General features: G+C 43.4%; 1 protein-coding gene across 7 annotated transcripts in view; it reads left to right on the forward strand.

Annotated features, from left to right (window-relative positions):
* The first annotated feature begins 1,713 nt into the window (after positions 1-1,713).
* Positions 1,714-20,184, forward strand: part of PHF21A (PHD finger protein 21A) — a 2,009,174-nt gene continuing 1,990,703 nt past the window's right edge. For 2 of the 7 annotated variants that reach the window (XM_069623244.1, XM_069623241.1), the window contains exon 1: positions 2,258-2,580. The gene's annotated coding sequence lies outside the window, so the exon portion shown is untranslated. Of the gene's footprint in view, positions 1,981-2,254; positions 2,581-20,184 lie in introns of those variants that run through there. The other 5 variants (XM_069623247.1, XM_069623246.1, XM_069623242.1 and 2 more) reach the window with 4 other exon arrangements.

The raw sequence follows: 20,184 nt of genomic DNA on the forward strand, positions 1-20,184 counted from the left end.
ACCCCTATTTGGGCATTGTCTAAGGTAGGCTTGAGGCTGCAGATAACTATGCACAATATTTGACATACATGCGTAACTCTGTAGAGACTCTACATGCCTATAATTTGCCACCCAATCCCACTGTCTTAACTTTTTTGAAAAAACCCTCTTCAGTGAAGCATAGGGTGTGTGCTAGAATCATAATTCCCACCTCAGGCTAAATAACAATTCACCATTAAACCATTAAGAGTCATCCCCATGTTGTGCCTAAACCCAACTTGCCATTTCCCTAGTCCCCGAGTAACAGCAATCCATGTCTATTGATGGGACAGGAGTATAGAAGCAAACACTTTGCTGTCCACATGGAGAATGGCAAGAGGTCGATTATTTAGGGGATTAGATCGCTCTCCCCTTTTATCAATCAGAATAATGTACGCAGTGGACCATGTGACAGGAAATACACCATTAACCAAAACATTTTGAAATAATAGTGATAACACTTGTGCACACACAAATTGATCATACTTAAATAGAAAGTTGGAGCAGTGGGGCCAGGAGACAGGGAAACACCAATTGGGTCGTTATTAACAAACAATTCATTTCCTTTATGCATCTGCCTGGCCCTATCCGAATTCCTCTGGTCCCATCAAATAAACTGCTGCACCTCCCTCTAACATCCATATTCTCGAAAAAAGAAGTTTAATAACTGGACTACCAGATCATCTGCCTTGGAAAATCGTCGTTTTCCTGTACAACGACCAAATACTTAAGGTCGAACAGAGGTGTAATAGAGGTTTGATTGTAAAGACGAACCTGCCCTTTTAAACGATCCAGGAGTATCGGATGGAATTCGCTCGTTTAAGTGGGCGGAGTTAACATTCGTTTTGTGTGCAGAGGTTCCAATGTTCTCTGCATTCGATATTTAATTTTGTTTGCTCAGGCTGAATACGTGAGGCATAATTATCTGTGAGCACGAGTTGCATTTATGTAGTTCTTTGTTACCGGTGTACAAAAGTGATTATTTTTGCAGATCTACGGCACGTGTACAAATGTTAATAGTCTACGTGAGTAGGGTTCTTTTCTCCGTATACGAAAATTATTATTCTTTCTGTACGCACAAAGTAGACCCATCCCTTTGCAAGATGTGATATGCCCTTTATTCTGTTCAGGATTATGATTCGCTCGGCGTGCAGGAATTTATATTTCTTCTATGTAGCGGAGTTAGCTCGTCCGCGGAAGCCTTCGCTCTTTGTGTGCACGAGCAGGTCTCCCCGGGCATAGGTTTTCTGTGTGCACGGGTTATTCTCTGCTCGAACGGGGCAGGTTCCTCTCTGCATTCAGCATAACATTCCTCTATGTGCACGTTTTATTACTGACACAGTAGTATGTTTTGGGAGTTATTTTTCCCCTGGGGCCAGGAGTTATGTTATTGATGTACTTGCTTCCCCCCTGCAGGTGTGCCCATTCTTCTTGAGGTGGGAGTGCCAGCTGCATCCCCGCGGAGAGGGCTAACGTGCCCCACCCCGCAGGGAGTTACTCTCCTACGCCGCCCCCCAGAGTTCCCATCCGCACTTTACTTTCTCACCCCACATCCGGGTTCTTTCCCTAGGCATTGGGGCCGCAGCACACCTCGCTCCTTAGGCAAAGTGAAATAAATTCGCCGCACCAACACGTAAAGTAGTGCACGCGAAGACCGCTCGTTTCTCACCCGGTGGATGGCGGGCACCTGTAGTCCCTATCTAGGTCCAAGGGTTGTAGCTATCTGGAAACTAGAGGCAGCCAATCCCTTCTGCTCCGGCCACACTCCATTGACCGGGCCTTAGACGAAGTTCCCTTTCTGCCTCCACCCCTCTGCGCTCTCTCTCTACTCGCTCAAAGCCAGCGGGCCTCCCGCTGCACTCAGTCAGGGCAGCGCGCGATCTCGAGCTGCGTGCGATGCGCGCGGCCGCTTCTCTGGAAGCCGCCATCTCGAAATCAGGCAAAGGTTTCTAATACTTTATGGTAAGTCATTTGGGAGGTTGTGTCCTAATAGATCTCCATGTTAGTGTCAGGCAAGACACGTTCACTTACTACTCTGTACTCAAATATTTTTGATAAACTGCCATTGTATCTAAAACAACGAGCAGCGTCGAGCAAAAGAGCTAGAGCCGTCTGCAACTTTGTGAATGCCGGCGCCCAAAAATCAGCCATGTTTGAATAGTATTAGACGGCCATATTAGTAGAGGGCTAAGACGCCCGCAGAGGTGAGGAAGTAGCATGGAACGCGCGCACCGTGTGTATGTGTGTAGTGGGGCGGGCGCGCGCCGGCGTAGGGATCCCGCCCGGGTGATGCGGCTCGGGGGTGAATGGATTGAAGAGTTCTTGTTTTCTATCACAGTTTCTCTCTTTCGTTTGTTTTTTTTTCTCTCTTTTTCTGTCACTCGTTCCTGGCCCGGCAGTGGTGAGGGGGGCATATTGGGTACTAGAGCTAGGCCTGGCGAAGAAGGAGCGCAGAAAGGAGGAGCTCTGAAAGCCCAGGACAGGGAGGCGAGGAGGAGCCCCCGGGGGGAGCGGAGTCCGAGCCCCCTGCGCACAGGTCCGGCCTGCTCTGCTCTTATCCTGGTAGGAAAAGCATGTTTATATACTGGATTAGGGTTGGTTCAAAGGGAAGGCTGATATCATTTGGTGAAAGTCATGTGTTTTTTTTTTTTGGTTGGGGCACCATGGTTATTGGCAAATGTGGACAGTTGTGGGGAAGGCGCATTCAGTTGTCTTTGGGGCACGTATTTAATCGTGGGCGGGGGTTGCGGTCTATGTGCTTGCTGTGTAGGGGGTGTACTGTTCTTGTGGAGGGGAAACACCAAGCTCTCAATGATAGTAGCAGAGTATTTAATCAATGAGAAGGCGGCCTAATACTTTCTTATTCCTTAAGGAGGGGTGAGCTGGAACGGTGCGTGCATGGTGTGGGAGGGGCTGCGTGATAACCAGAGGAAGGTGCATCATGGCCAGGAGTGGAAATAGCAGGATCCTTGTAAGGAAGGGAGGAGCCTGTCACAGAAGGGATGGGGGAAAAGAACCGAACAGTATATATATATATATATATATATATATATATATATATATATATATATATATATATATATATATATATATATATATATATATATATATATATATATAAATTCGGGATTGCAAACTTGGAGCACAGAAAGGACATGTGTTAGTGACTTGTGGCGACTAACGGGGAAGAGGCAACTAGTGTACCTTCTGCTCCGGCGCCGAAACTCGTGGAGGGATTCCTACCATCCCTCATCTGAGAAGCAGCGTGGCTACTAGTGCCCATGCCCACGTTTATTGTGAGTTTCTTGCAGCAACTCAGAATGTTGTGCGGCAGGCTAGTATGAGAAGTTTTTTGTGTCCCCAGCTTGCAAAGGTGATGGCATATAACAGGTTACCTGCTAACCGCTGACACTTGTTAAGGTTGACCTTGGGAGATGCTGCAACAGCCCACGAATTGCTGACACCTTATCTGAATCTGCCACGTATTGTGGGGTTGGAGGGAGGCACCCCCTTTGTAGCCCATACAGAGCGTGTGTTGCTATAGGAAAGGCGAATCGTCTGCCACGTCCCATTTACTGCTGCCATTTGTCACTGGTCTCCCATGCCTACATGGGGAGTGATTTACTCGTGAGAGTTCTCGTGCTTGCAGCGTGGAGGTCACTCAGCCCTGCCCACTGAGTGGAGAAGCTTTGAAATCTAAGTGTTCTTGCCATTCATTGCCTTTGGAGTGTTGGCCTTAGTCTGGTACTGTTCTCCTTCACCAGCAGAGACGTTGCTGTGCGTCCGCGTTACAATGCTGTCAGTAGTGTGCCATCCAACATTACCACAACGTTAAAGGACATTTGTACCGCGCACTATCACCACCGGAGTGGTCCCCTGGCGCCCTATAGATGATTACTTAGGCACGTTTATGTGCATCTATGAGGCACAAGCACCGGGTACCAAAAGGCCACCGATGTCTGCCACATGATGCTCTGAACAGCAAGTGGGCCTGCCTTCTTGCATGCACACGTTGTCGGGTGCAGAGCACCCCCAACCATGTATAGGTGCGGGCCTCTCGGATCTCGTGTTAACTGACAGGTGACTTGTGGGACCTTTTTTTGTTTTGTTGGGGTTTGCGGCTACGTGTTGGGTGAACGGTTGAGGTGATGCTCCAGTAAGGGGGAGCTGCGTCCGGATTCCATCTTCCTCACGTGCTGCATGTCTCTTCATTCCTTCGTAGATAACGTTTAGAGGGGTTTGCACGACACTTGTCACCAAAGAGGTGCTAATGGTGTCCGTTTATAAACACCGAAAAACAAAACGTAATCGTCTGGCATCATGAAAATCCTGTGCTCCGATCTACTTGTCCAAACTCTGGGCCAACCGGCCTTTTTGGCGACACCAACTTTCTCGCGCAGAATTCGTTTCGTGCCCGGGTATTGTAGTTTTGTGTATGGTGATTATCTGTGTTTAAATGCGGGAGAAACAACTGCTACTTAACAGGCCCATTGCAATGGTGGCAAACTCGTGCTTGTATGTGAAGCTCACATACAACTAATCTAAAATGCTCGACAATCCGGGATTGTCTTTTAAACCGACCACACCGTTGCCACGTCCCTTCTATGTGTACTTCTGGAAGCCGTAGTCAACTTTAGGGAGACAACTTGAATGCCTTGCAGCACAGGTCCCTCCCAATGTATCATTCCATCGCCAGTCTATTGTAGTGCACTGAATGATATTGTATGGCAAATCGCTGCTTTCGTGTATGATGCCGTCATAATAAAGTAAGACTACCGAGAATAAATAAGCAGGCTATAGTGTGACTGGCAGGACACGTGTGGCATTAGGACATAGATGGCAGCAAATGGAGGGGAACGTTCCTGCTTGCCTCGTCTACTGCACAGACGAAAGAGGGGAGGAATAATGCTCCGTGCGTATATCACAGCACTGCAAAACGGGCTAATGTTTTGGTCATTGCAGCCTATATGGTGCTCACGTTTCAATAAACTGGAGGGTGGTGGGTGTCTACCCCTTGCCTCAGACGGAGGATTCTTCACGGATGAACATTACGAGGAGTCTACGAACTATGCGTTTTTCCCACTTTATCTTGAAAGCGAGCAACGCGCGTACGTTGCCCACAAAGTTGTTCCTCGGCAACGATCCTCTCCTAGCAGGGAATTTGGATTGATTTCTTAACCGGGCATCTCGAACAAGGCTTCCGTGTAGCGGTTTTCCTGCTTCGTATGGATGCACCGCTTCGCTTGTTGTTCGCCCTAAATGTTTTTGTAAAATCTTATTTCTGAGCTGTCGAGTGCTTATGCATGCACGCTTGCATCGGAGGGGGGAGGCGTAAGGGGGAACAGGATGTGGAGTGCACGCAGTTATTCCGAGATTTTGCAATGTAAGTAATCTTGTGCATACTACAGGCTGGACGGGACTGTATTATTCTGGGCTTTTGCATCATGGTATACTACGGCCTTATCCAAGCGCTCGAGTTTCCTGTAAAGTTATCCGCAGCACTCCATCTGGTATTTGAAAGGTTGACACAATTCTTTTTTTCTTTTTGTTGAGATGGATGGATAAAACACGTTGGCCATGTTTGTGACTTGATATGCATGTCTTTTTACATCGATGCATTACACTCCTGGTTTATAAAGCCCTATATACCTTGAGTGGTCGTTAAATCGACTCCCGTGCGCTGGTCCAATCCTATGTGTGTGCCTCTCTTAGCATGCTTTGTGGAGGAAACCTGCTAATAACGTAACTACTTTACTATAAATAGAGAGCATCACTTAACTGAAAAGCAGTTGAACCTGGATGCTTCCCTGTGGTTGATAGATTCGGTCTCTGTTTTCTTTCAGAGGGTATTTTGATTAACATTGCAATTTTTAATGAAAATCTGACAAGGAAGTGGGTGTTGATGTATGCCCTAGAGACCGAGTTATCAACGTAGTATGAGTTCTTGTTGCACTGCCTTTGCCACCAATTTCTTATATTCCATATAAACTAGTTTCTATATTTTCCCTGCTTTGCGTCGACCACAGAACATAGTAAAAATGATGACTTCGATGTAAACGGAAAGTACAGGAACTTCTTTTCACCTCACATTATTTGTAAATGTTAAGTTTTGGATATTTTGAACCACAGTGAAGTCACTGCATTGTTTTCACGTAAACCCTAGGCATTTGGGGGTTCCCCCTTTTTAATATTTTAATAACTGAGCGCACCACATTATATTGAGTTAATGTATGCATAGAACCTGGAACGCATATATCTGGATTGGATTTGTGCTTAACTAGTTCTTCGAGTCGGCACTTACCGTTATTGGTTAAGGATTGGGCGAGAACACATAGGAGATTGAAGTCTGTATTTTCGAATTGTTGGTAAAAGGAGAGGAATGCAGAAAATCACTTGTAGAGGCTTGGCTGTAATAGCCAGCAATGCAATGGCCATGTAAATAAATACCTTGCGTCCTGCCTCCCTGGCCCCACAATACAACATGTACATTTCTCCCCAGCTGCTCATAAGTCAACCACTTCCTAGTTTTATAAGAGAAAGGTGGAACCATGGCCAGTTTTAGGATTTGGGAAGGAAGCCCTATGTAATAAAAGATGTGCGTGGTCCCCTAATTTGCATATGTATATCACCAGAAGTGACATCATAGGGAGTGAAATTGGTATTTGGCATAGTTCATCATTGGAAGTCAAATTGATCTATAGCAGTCTAGGTCATCATGGGAAGTTACATTACAAGAGGCAAATAATTTATCTGCAAAATCTAAACGGTCATTCTATGGGGAGCAACACATAAACAATGCCACTTTTTTAGGGTGTTGCCAGGTGTTTTTGACCCTCGGTCCAAGCGAGTTACAGTGTTTAACGAGGGCCAAGGGAATGTTGGGACAGAAGACGTCTACCAGACATTGTTGAAGTATGTGACGTGAGACGGAAGTGGTAAGAACTGGCCTTTATTGATCGCATACAAAGATCATTGAATAAATAACCAGCGCCCCGTACCGCAGCCTCCACCTTCACTCTCGCCTCCCCAACTGTCGTCGTTCCCCCCCCGTCATCGCATTCCACATTCTCTGCATACCATGGGCTGGAGGCCACGAGATAAGGAGCCTCGGGATGCCCATGGAATACCACATCACCCCCCCCTTACACAAATTTTGAAACAAAATAAGAGCTTGAATGTTCCTTAAACTTTTCCAGAACAATTAAAAAGTTAATACCGGAAGGAAAACTATTGAATAACATTATAGATAAATGAATGCAAACTTTAAGTCGTAAGAAGACTAACGAACTAGCATAATACAATTTCAATAGTAAGTAATTTCACATGTCATAATCCCTAGACCAAAATGGTAATGGTAATCGCTTCTCTCTTGAGCCACGCGCACTCCTATTATCAGACAGCTCAACCACTTGTTGTCGTTGTGCATTCTCTCGAAGTGGAAACACATCTGTTATAATGTTCTTGTTGACGTCTCTTAAGTCCACACAAATCCTAGGTTTGCCATTTTTCTTTACTGCAATCACAATGGGGCTTATCCATTCAGATGACAAAATTTTCTCTATCACTCCTTCAGATTCTAACAAGGTCAATTCCTGTTCTACCTTTTCAGCAGTAGCAAACGGAATGGGCCTGGATTTAGTATGCCTGACAGGAATTGCTCCCTTCTTAAGGCGAATTCTGTGTGAAAAATCTCCTTGCTTTTTACTGCTTGACTCTTGTTGACAACCAGGATTTGTTCTTCATGACTTGGTTCCAGCTTGATCTCTCCACCCCAAAGCATTTATTCCCTTTTCTGCCACGTATACCTTTACTTGAGACCTTCTGTCTTTAAATTGAACAATGCTCGAGAACCACCCAATTGTCTCGATTTTGGATCCCTCAAACCCACCACGATTCAGAATGTCAGATGCCTCCATCCTGGTTTTGAGGCCACATTTTACTAAATTCTTCCATGTTTTCTTGGTGATAATTGTCCATGGCGAACAACTATCCACTTTTACTTTTATTCTCCAGTTGTCCAAGCATACTTCACAACTCGGGCATTTGAATTCTCCATCAGGTGGTTCTCGTATCAGAAATACCCTTTCTTCATCCGATTCTTCTTCTTCCATAATGGCAGATATCTTCTTCCTTCTTCTACACATGACTGCGAAATGGCCTCTTATACCACAGTTTCCACATTTTTGTCCCAATGCAGGACTTTGTCTTGCATAGTGACCAACTCTGCCACAATTATAACATCTGTATCCTTCCTTCTGTTGGTTATGCTGAGTTCTCTGATCGTTCTGGGGCCTGGGTTCATTTTTTGCCCAAGACTTTCCTCTATATGAATTCCCTCTCTGCTCATAACTCCTCAATCTGTTATTCCGTCCTGCTGCATTGACTTCAATCTTGTCTTTGTTCTTAGTATTTCCCCCTCCTCTGTCTTTCGGTCGAATTATGTTGACCTGTGCTTGTTCCTGTTTCTTTTTCTTGCATCTCCTTGCTGCTCTGGCTATGTTTTTGCATACTTTGTACAGCCTCCTCTTTCTTGCTTTTCACCTCCTTCGAACATAAGTGAGTGTGTTCTACTCGCTTTGCTATTGCTATGGTTTCCGGCAGAGACGGATTACCCACCATCCACAGTCTATCCTGGATTAAGTTATCTTTCGAGTGGATAATGATCTGATCTCGGATCAACTCATCCAAAGTGATGCCATTGCCAAATTGGCAAGTCCGTGATAGTACTCTCAGTGCAGAGACATATTCTTCAATGTTCTCATGTTCCTTCTGCACTCTAGTATAGAACTTGTACCCGTTTATGGCCACATTGGTTTCTGGAGCATAATATTTGTCCAATTGCCTGATGGCTCTGTCATGCTCATCAGCATCACCAGCTTCATCTCTAGTCAATTCTGGTAATTCTCTGAACTTCCTTTGCCCTTCCAACCCCAACGCATGTAGTAATAACTTCTTTTTTCGGGATGTGAGTTCCTCCTTTTCTACTGCTTGGATATAGTTCAACCAGAATTCTTTCCATTCTGACCATAGAACTGCTGGTTGACCTGGAGTTGGAAGGAAACTTGCTGGCGGCTGTATACTGATGCCCTGCATAATAAATTGTTTTAAGTACTGTGAGGAGGAGGAGTAGATCACCATCTACTCCTCATTCTGCCTACTCTTCCTGTAGTCAGGCAGATCACATGACTCGCTCTGCTGCGGGTCCTTTTCTCTAAAACACGTAGCTTGTCCTAGGAGAGCGGGGTCAGTTCCGCACAAACCAACGTGTCAAACGTCAGTTCGGAGCAGCCGCTCTCTGTCTTGGCCTTACACAACTGCATGAACCAACGCAATGCCAGTGCGCGAGTTCGGAGCGTCTGCTCTCCGCCTGCACAAAATGGTGCAGCTACTCGAGCACCCGCTCTCGGTGTCCACTATGACCGCTGTCGCTGCTGCTGCTGCTTTCTCCGACCTGTGGGCTCTCAAGGCGCCGGCATCCTCATCGCCATTTGAAGTATGCGACGTGAGACGTAAGTGGTAAGAACTGGCCTTTATTGATCGCATACAAAGATCATTGAATAAATAACCGGCGCCCCGTACCGCAGCCTCCACCTTCACTCTCACCTCCCCAACGGTCATTCTCCCCCCGTCATCGCATTCCACATTCTCTGCATACCATGGGCTGGAGGCCACGAGATAAGGAGCCTCGGGATGCTCATGGAATACCACAATTGTCTTCTGCCAGAGCATTGTCTGCAACTGTAAGCATTCCAATGTTTTAATTTAGACTATACAGACCATGATTGAGGCATTTTTTTGAATGGTGTACATTGAAGAAAAACCTCTTTTAGGCACTCCCACACTTCCCAGATAAGTCGCAGTGAAGTAATGTTTTGCCTACAACCCTTAACTTTAGTTCATTGGTAGAGCCTGGATTTGGGCCTATGCGTTTGGGTACTTGGAACAAGTACGATTGTTGGTAAAGGTATGTGTGAATGTTTGACACTGCTGACTACCATACTTTTTAAAAAAATGTTTTTTATTTTTTTACTTCATAGAGATCATTTGAAAAGTAGATGACCCTGACAAATATAAACTTTCTTAAAGAAACACGTTAAGCAAAAAGAGTCTGGTTGTAGTTTTTTTTCTCATGCTGAATGGAAGTCCACAAGTAAATGCAAGCCTAAAAAGCATTGCTTTCAAAATCCAAAAATGCATAACAAAATAAAATGGTGCGGTCACCTGCGGGAAGACAAAGGCGTGTCGCTTTTTATGATGTCATTTTATTTATTCATGTCGTGTTTGTGACTTATACCGCACACTGCTGCTATTTTCATGATCTCCAGGCACTCTGGTGGATCTGAAAAGGAAGGTGGGTTGGGAGGGCTTAGTGGGATTGAGAGGGAAAAGCGCAAGGGGGCTTAGGTGAACTGTTGGTAGCTTCAGTCGGAAAAAAAGGGTCACACTGCTGGTTTGTATTTAGTTGGTAGATTTTATGTGGTGGTTGGTGAATGAGTGTCTATGGGGTGACTTGTGTGTGATTGGTTTAGTTTCCTGTTGTGTGTTGTGGATTGTTTGTAGTGGTTTTAGGTGTTTTTCTCTGCAGCTGATGTATGACTTCGATTTGTTAAGTGCATGAAGAGTATGTGTTTTTAGTAGGTTTAGTGGGGGGGAGTCAGCGTCCTTTTGTGCGAGCTAATGTTGATCTGTCGAGTTTTCTGTGGTGTCTTGCGGTAGAATGCTTTATTTCTTTCGGTGGTCCCGTTTCGGTTCATGAGGCTTCTTTGTTTTCGGTGTTTCTCTTCTGGTGGTTTTCCTTCGATGCTATTTCCCATTTAGCCCATTGAGTTAAAGAGCCATGTTTTTAACCATTTTCTCAACTCCAGGTGATCTTCTGTTGTTCGTATTTCCTTTGGGAGCGGGTACTAAAGTCTCACCGGTATGCAGGAGAGCGCAGTTCCCCAAATTTCTGCTTCACGTATTGTTTAGGTTTGCTGGATTTTAGTGTTCGTTTTGGTTTGAAGATCGAAATGATTCCCTGTATGAATTCTGCTCCTTGGCCGTGGATTTCTGTTATGCAGAGTGATTTGCAGAGTATGCGTTTCTTGACCGGTATCCAATATAGAGTGCTGGTGTAATGTGTACTTTCTTAGTGAGTCTGAAGAGTAGTCTTGCTGCTGCGTTCTGTATTTGTTGTAGTTTTTTGATAAGGTAGTCTGGTATTCAATGTGCATGATACCAACGAAATGTGAAATGCAAAATAACGATTTGTGTATGCCAGACTTGTAGTTATCATGGAAATAAACTAGACCATTAAGAGAAGATTGAGGATTTTTTTTGTGTGACTGTCTTCCGAGAAGGCAGAGGTTGGGATACACTACTGGTGATGTGTGACGACTTACAAATGTACATGGTTCCACCAGGGCTCACCATACAAAAACGCATGCTAGGGGGAATGTCGCCATCAATTGTCACTTAAATATTGTCCGCACTGTGTATAATTCTTACTAGGTCTCTGAACTGTCTTCAGACGTTTCAGAAATATATATATAGCATTCTTTGTGTTCTGTTATCTCAGCATGGTAGACCATGGGAGGTCATTGGAGCGCAAATAAGGACATGGGGGGGGGGGGGGCTGAAGGAGATCGGTGGGGTTAACCGCTGTACAACTATATAAAGAATTTATTAGCTTGCCTAGATAATTATGCTGGCAACAAACCCAGTGGCCCAACAGGAGCTGGGAGAGAGACAGAGAGAAAGACTGATCCACAAGTTTGTGAATGCCAGCTTAGCATTGACACGATCTGAGAGTACTGCATGACCGAAGGGAAGTGGTCCAGGAGCTAGAAGTTTAAGGACCCTGATCGAGAAGGAAAGAAACATTTAGAGTTCTTCTTTACACCGTACTGGTGAATGCGCAAGGCTATATTTCTTTTAGTTGCCTCTCGCGAGACTGCCAACAGGGTTGGCACACACTTTGCTTAGAAACAAGGGACACAGGATTTTAAAAACGCAGGAAGATGGCAAACTCAATTCAAAGAGTTAGTTCATGGAGAAAACTTTGCAAAACGAAGACAAAATAATAAATAAATGTGGAGTAACATAGATAAAAAAAGAAAAGTGAAAAAAGAGGGAGCAGTGGAAAGTTCTAGAGGAATTAACTGGCTTGGGCATTCAACGGGTGCAAGTGGAAACCTCCAATTTCTTTGCCTTTGCAAGGAGAACTTCTAGTACCATGGAGTCGTTGGAAAGGGGATTTGACCATTATGTGCAAGCAGCGCACTGTACAAACAATGTCTGATCACAGTGGCACAGGACGTTTTTGAAAACTTACCAGCTGAAATAAAGGAGGCAGGACACATAAGCTGTATTCAGGAGCTTTAATGTAGGGCCCCCGGAGGTCGGACCAACGGCAACGGAGTGAAAGGGAATGTTATGTTTCGCAGGGATCGAACCTGTTCACAGGGTTCTATGAACCGCGTCACAGATATCATATATAACACCAGCATTGACCAGGCAGAGGCATGTGGGCTTTAATGACTAGGAAAAATGTATCCGATATCCAAATGTTATACGCCTTTATGCGAAGAATGTTGGTATAATTCTGGAATGCTTTCATTTTTGTAAAAGGATACAAAGCGATAGTCTGAGCAGTACGTTACAGCACTTTGTACACTTGCTGCTCCTTGTGAACTTCGAGTGATCGTGGAAAAGAACAGCTAAGAGTTCAGTTTTAGTGTCATTAAAGCTAAGTAAGGGATGCCTTCAGGAAATCGGTTTTTGAAAGAAGTGTTGAGAACTGCAAAGGAGGTAGAACACACGAGCCAGTGCTAGAAAACAAATCGGGACAAAGAATCTGCATGAACAAGTGAAGTGACGTGTGTGTGTGTGCCATTCAATCTAAACAAGTGGGCAGAGGTATTGACAGTTGGAGGTATACAGAGGTGACATTAATCGATAAGGAAAAAAAAAGAACGAGAGAATACGGTGCTATATATGCGATAGCCCATACCGCATGTCAAACCATGAACTGTTATTGGATTGTTATGTAAGAAATGTAAAAGAAGGGCCTCTGAAGGCCAAGTGTTGAACTGCAACCTCCACAAATTTGGTGGAAGAATTGTGTGAAGAATTAAAATCTGTATTAGCTATAGAGGGAAATGGGGGGTGGGGGGATGGTGCTGATCGCGAAAAACCGATGGACATTTGGGTCCAAGGAAGAATCGTAAATGATTATAGACTCTGTTGCTAAATAGTTTTTGTTACATGAGAGAATATACAATAATACGTTTGGAAGGAAAGGAGTTATCAATGAAGTGTATATATAAAACCAGTGGCATATGGATGCACGAGCATATATCTAATTGTTTGATTTTAAGCAGATCTGTTATTCAAAGATCACCACCCAAAGGAAAAATACTTCTCATGCAAAGGTAATACTCCACTGCTCAGCTGTTCGCATAAAAAAAAATTGGGGATACAATGAGATTCCAATGCAGAGGGGTCGACCCTGGCCTGTGAAAAGAAAGAACGTGTGGCAGAAGTAGTTCCATTGATTGAGCAGTGTTCAGAGAGGATTTGTTCATAAGGGTCAAGGCCCGTGGCTCTAAAAATGAGGACGATACCAATCGTAGAATCCTCCTGAATTGGTTTTACTTTTGTGGTTGTATGGAAATCGAATGGCAAGCAGTTCTTATGTATAGGTATGCATCAGTGTGTTGGGGCCCCAACATCTTTTGTTTAGCTGGGCTGCTTAATGCAGGTGCAGCCCAGCAATCTGCTACAGTGTGATGTGTATAGGTGTGTTATAAATGCCATATCATAAGTGTTTCAAGGGGGGGTGGGTGCACAACTGTGTGGTGAGGGAGGGTGGTGCACAACTCTCCTTAACCATGGCCACGTCTGCCAGGTGTGGGCCTGGGAGTCCTGGTGGGCACGGAGTCCTGGTGGACTGCTTGGAAGGTGGCCGCCCCTTCAATTATTTTACACAGCCTGGGAGACTTTGATAATGTTGGATGTTCCACGCTGCAAGGAGTGCCAGTAATTCTTGTGTGCCCGGGAGGCAGTGGTCATGACCGTGCCATGCATACCATGGGAGTAGGTTTAGACATAGTGGGGGGGTCTCATTTGTAGTTCCACCGCAAACTCGTTTTGCGTGTTTTTGGTGGATGTGTTCGCCAGATGGGCAGAAGTGGGTTTTGTGCAGAATGAAGGCACTACAAGATATCTACTTTGTTTTTAAAAAAAAAAAAAAAAAAAATGTTTTTTAGATGGACTATTTATAAGGGAAGACATTGTTTACTTTCTCACTGCTATCGACCTATTGGATGACTACTGTACTGATTGTTTTTTTTCATCTTTCGATGTTTGGTTTTGAAGTATTGATGCTGGTTATGGTTACTCTGTCATGTTATCTAGTTAAAAAAAAAGGAAATATTCAAAGTGCCCTTATGTCGGGAGACAGTTGGAAGCAGAAAGTTAGTGATAAGGTGAAAGCACACAGGTTCACAACTCATTTCACTACAGGAGTGAGAAGGAGCCCATCAGGGTTTGCCCACCATAGTAGGGTAGAACAAGATATGGATAATTTTAGGAGTAGAATCATGATTCTTAAAATAATATATGAACGCAAGACAGTAAATGCTAGTAAGTTTGAGCTAGTAGAGTGGGTTAGAGTTCCATCAGCATGAAGCAATAGCAATCGCGTGGTCGCAGGCACACAGAATTATAGGGATTTTACATGGATCCCCCGTACACGTCTGATGGCATTGTGGGGAAGGTCAACGGTGTGCACAAGTAAAACTGTGCGAAGGCAGAATGGTCCAAGAGAAGCAACTGGCAGTACACGCGAGTACAACACAGTACCAGATGTCTTCCAGGAATATGCCAAGCCCAGAAATAGTCCCAGAGCCTGGAAAGAATGGGGTCACAAGTATTTGTAGGCCTAAGAGAAAATGTATCATACCATGTTTTTGCAGACATTGTGTAGGATAATGCTGCACTAGCACCATAGCATAACCAGCTCATAAAAGAATCCCCAGGTAGAATCTTCTACTGTGATTTTATTTTTGTGTGTGGTTTACTTCTTTGATTATATTGTTGCATGTTTTATTTCTCTATATTGGTGTTTCACAGTTATGATTGTAAGAAAGGAGATGTGTAGCATTCTTTGTGTTCAGTGACCTCACAGTGGTGGAACTCTGAGCTCATCGGAGAGTGGCGAAGGATGTTGATGTATTAAAGTTGATCTGTGGGGTTAATAAGTGTACTAATAAAGACTATATTACATACCTCGCCTGGACCGTTATCATTGTATACACTTTAAGAATTTCCATAAGTCTCAGATTTTCTTTATATTGGTTTCACATATTATATACGCTAACCTTTGGAATACTGAAGATTAGCCTGCTATGTATACAATCAAAACTATTCTTTTTGTTATTTGTTCTAAATTTGCACCCCACTTTTTAAAATTGTCCCTCTGGCAAGTAGAATAATCTAGACATGCAAGTTCATTCTTTTATTCACATCTCAAAATGGTGCAATGCGACTACCATGAGTTAAAGAATTTGTGGCCATCAACAAAATGATAGTGCTCAAATACTTCCTCACAGAGGAGAGTTCAGTTTGCATTGCAAGCTTTCTGAACCAAAACGGCAATTAACAAGCATTGAAAAAGCCAACAGTTTAGACTTGCAGCTTGGACCTTTGTGTATGTATGGGATAAGCATTTGCTAGGAAATGATATACATGTACTACCTGATCATGAGATTGCAACAGCCCAAACATGCAGTGCATTTGAGGTTGGTACCTGGCAAATGCCTACCTAATACTTCAAGCCAAAATAGTAAGTTTTTGTCCTTTTTTAAAATTGTATTTATTTTTCTTTTCACTTCAGTGCAGGGATAAGATAGAAATCAAGTGGTTGAAGACACACTTTAATACCTGTTTATTACACCAGTAGCCTTGTACAGCTGCAGTTAAGCTATTAACATTGGCACACTAAAGTGTGTTACTGCTTATTAGAGCGAACTCGGAGATCCCATGACATGTGTTTTTGGCTGGGTAGGTTCAGGCAGTGAGTGGGAATGGCCATAGGGATTAACATGACTATGGGTGGTGTGAGGTGTCAGAAATGAAAGCAGGAAACAAGATTTGTCATCAGTGTAGTTAGACACTTTATTAAATACAAATGGGTTGGGGAAAACGCATCTCTAGCCCTATTCTAAAGAGGAAATGATCTGCCTTTAAACCAAACTACGGAACTGTCTGTCAGGATGTCAGTAACTGGAAAGCCGTCCATGTGTCCAAAACGTCCTATCCTGACCCTCACGAGATAAACAAAACAACAAAGGGTGCAAGATAATGTCTTTAACTTGATAGAAAAAGTGTTCAAAACCAAAAGTATAAGAATTACTCTAAAGAAAATGTTCCCCAAGGTACCCTGGATTGAACAGTTTGGCAAAATATGTGTCTCTAACCAACAGTTTATTTGTGTCTTCACTGGACTCGCAAAGTTGTTCAACCAAAAAGTTCTGTAACATTCTTCCTGTGGAAGTTCTTGTAACTTTGCATATCATCTGGTATACTCCGCTGCCAGGAAACTTTATTCAGTTTATAATTATTTTATAATGTGCTTAATACCAACAAGTGCTTTCTAAGCGCTGGATCTGGATTCAAACCTGTTGTGCTGCTTTGTCTTGCTTCCAAGACGCCTTGCCCCTGAGCTATCCCTCCTCCCCAACTGCCTTGTGTACTCGTTTCACAGTTCTTTTATATATCACAATAGCATATACACATCTATGGTAATATTTTCTCAAACATCTTCCCAACGCTGACATTTCATGCACCTGTGCTTGTTTGCGGTTTTGTCTTTGTACTGTGCCTTGTCTGCATTCAAACATTGAATTTGTACTTTGCCATGTTGTCCCCAGCTGCTTTGGGCAGACTCGCCGGTTTCTTGCAGCATTTCTGATGCTGCTTGTACCTCAGCGGTGCGGCTCCTTCACCTACCTTCCAGTTTGGAATGTGCAAACATTCCTTAAGTGTTCTACGTGGCTCCACGGTCACTCGCCAGCCCTCCCTCTCTGCTTGGGATGGAGAACACTGTCTCACGGAGTGACCCGACCTCTAGGAGCTCCTGTGTGGCTCCCAGCATCTCCATACCCTTCTTGTTCGCATGCTGTGACACCGTGAATCATCAAATTAATTCATGCCATCTCCTTGGTAGTTGTTTCCTCCCATGTGATTCTTCCTTTATATAGCCATCACCAGGGTCAGGATCAGGTAGCGGCTGCCTTCCCCTGGCCACATGGGAAGAGGTCGCCGCTGGGTAGTTCCTAATGACTCCATTGGATTCATCACAGTGGGTAAATAACCACAAACTGGGTGTCCCTCCTTGCATGTCATCTCCTTTCTACCTGTACTCCAATAGTTTTGACTTTTAGGTAGCGCTTAAGCGCCATCTAATATCCCGAAATTAAACTTGTCAGCTATACGGGGATATGTCAAAGAAACCAATGCCATACCATCTCTTCGGGTGTGGATGTAATATTGTAAACAACTGTCTCAACTGAGATTTCTAATACCTGCTTTCTCATTTATTTATTTGAAGTCGTCCGTATTGGAGCACTGCAAACCATTTCTGCACCACCCAACCCCCTTACTGAATCCCAGTAGTAGGTTAACCAAAAGGAGAATGATCAAGTAAAAATGACAACAGTCAAAATGTGTTTTCCTTCCTTTTAGCACGTTTTCCAAACCATGGTGCATGTGAGTATTGTTTACCTTTCTGTATCTGTGATACACCATCTGTTTATGCACTACAGTAAAGGTAAAGAAGCACATTATTGTATACACATACATTGCTAAAACAATCTAAAGTGGGACAATAAAAGAAAATCTTCAATAGTAAAGTAATCGCTTTATCAACCAATGGAAAATGCACTGTTTCCCATCTTAGAATATTGCTTGATACTATATGGAACTAATATAATTTCTATTTGTTACACCATTAGGACATACCATCATTTATAATATACATCTTTTCTATAGTGTGTTTTTCTAGTAAACATTTGAAGCACTTTAACCAAGGAATAAATCCAGGACTGAGAAAATGAAATGAGAGCAAGCAAAATTACCATTTCACCGAAGTCTTGAAAAGGCTCAGAGTGAAATGTTTCGGTGCAACCCTTATTTGTATGCTTTGAATTATTGGGCGTCGTTCTTGGTGAGCTCCTCTATTGACTAAAGTTACCAAATGGGTATGCACCAACAATAGAACATTCTTTCTCAAACTGAGGTGGTGTCTCAAGAAAAGAAACCATGTATAATGCGATAAACAACCAACCACACTTGTAAATGACACACGGAACCAGGCAAAATGACACAAAATGTGACAGCCTGAATAAAACGATTGACTAAAACCCAAACTGATCTATTGTAATCGTGTAGAAATGACGGGGACTGGCCTTATTTAAAAAAAAAAAAATGTTGTGCATAATTGGGAGAAAATACTCCTAATACAGAAGTGCCATTAAAAACACATAAATTAAACCACCTGTATCTTCTTGGAACTCATAAAGAAATCTTGGAGCCTCTGAGAAAATTGGATTGTTGCAGTTTATACAACATTCAAATTTGGAGTATTTTCTGAATATCATTTTGGAACTTCTGAGGAAATTTGGAAGACCATGAAAAATATTATATAGGAACTGTGAGCAAAGGTCCAACCTTAAGCATTCTAATACAATTGACTATTAAAGACTAAGAACTTATAAGCTTATCAAATAAAGAAATGATGATTACTTGTACCTTGATTGAGTGAGCCCCTCATTTTCATTTTCATAATTTTTAATCTGAAACCGTGCAGATAACCCTTGTTGGCCGTGTATTTACACACATTAGACAGCAGATAAGGCAGGGTGTGAAGGCAGTTTAGCTGTGTATGGTCCCTCGCATAAGGGAGCTAATGGGCTAGACATCGTAACGCGCGCACGGTGAAGCCATGTCTGTTGCTGTTTAGAATTATTCGATTGTGAGTGCATGAACCCAGTTCCAGGGCACAGGGAGAGCACCACTATGCAGAGACCAGAAATAAGTACAATAGGAGGGAATAAAGAAAACAAACTAGCGTGGGAGAACATGATCTGAGAATGTGTGCAGAAAGTGGATGCATATGTGAAGGAGAAACCAAGGAATCAAGGATAGCAAAGTCATATTTGCACCAAAAGTGTTTCTGAAAAAGCAGTGGCCAACACAGTCCACATTGAAACTCCTTAAAATGAAGGTGGGAGACGTTGCACCAGAGCTTATAGGGATTGAGTGAAAAGCATAGGCAGTGCTGGGGGAGGATGTAGCTGAGGAGTAATGGCTTTGAGGAGATGCGAGTATAGGTTTGCTATTTTGAGGGGGAAGGCAGTGCTGGATGAGTCAATCTGCCCCAGTGTTGATTTCAAATCTGGAATTGGGGTTATCCCCTGGGGCTTTGATGCTGGTTGAGAGAGGGAGGAACATTCCACCGACCTAGTGTAGGTACAATTATATTTATTTCTCTGGTGTGGCTCCTCCTATGCTGTGGCCGACCAGTGACTAGAAAATAGTCACTGAGCCCTGTCTGGCTCACCCACCCCCTAGTGTTGATGCATGAACCTAGAAAGCATTGCTGTACAGACAAATACATGTTCAACTTATACGAGCAATCTAAATAACAATACATTATTACCTCCCATCTACAATCCCCCTCACTGTCCTCTTAGCCTCCAGCAATTTGACGCAGATTTACAGCAGACAACACGAATCGCATAAACCTTGCTGGATACAATGGGTGTGTCATACGTATAAACACTTGCACCCCGCACAAGTGCCCTTGTTACACTGAGTTGGGGAAGAATCAATAGTGCTCTATCCTATTGACCAGAAAAATGCATAGTAATTAAATGCTAAATCATTTTTTATTAGTTAGTGTCAAACTGTTGTAGTGCGCTCAAAATGACTCTTAAAATCCCCCAACATGCATTTGAAGTTTAGCCTGCTTACATTTTCTGCTGAGAATGGGGGACAGGATTTACAGTGAATACACACATTCTTTTATTGTACATATCCAACATTCCTTGCTGATGATTTCGACTTGTTGAAAAGCTCAGCTATCTTCTGCTCTCGTTTTGAAAATGTTTTTGGTGCTATGAT

This window comes from Ambystoma mexicanum, chromosome 11 (genome assembly GCF_040938575.1).
Source record: "Ambystoma mexicanum isolate Mex_15411 chromosome 11, UKY_AmexF1_1, whole genome shotgun sequence".
Classification (NCBI taxonomy): domain Eukaryota; kingdom Metazoa; phylum Chordata; class Amphibia; order Caudata; family Ambystomatidae; genus Ambystoma; species Ambystoma mexicanum.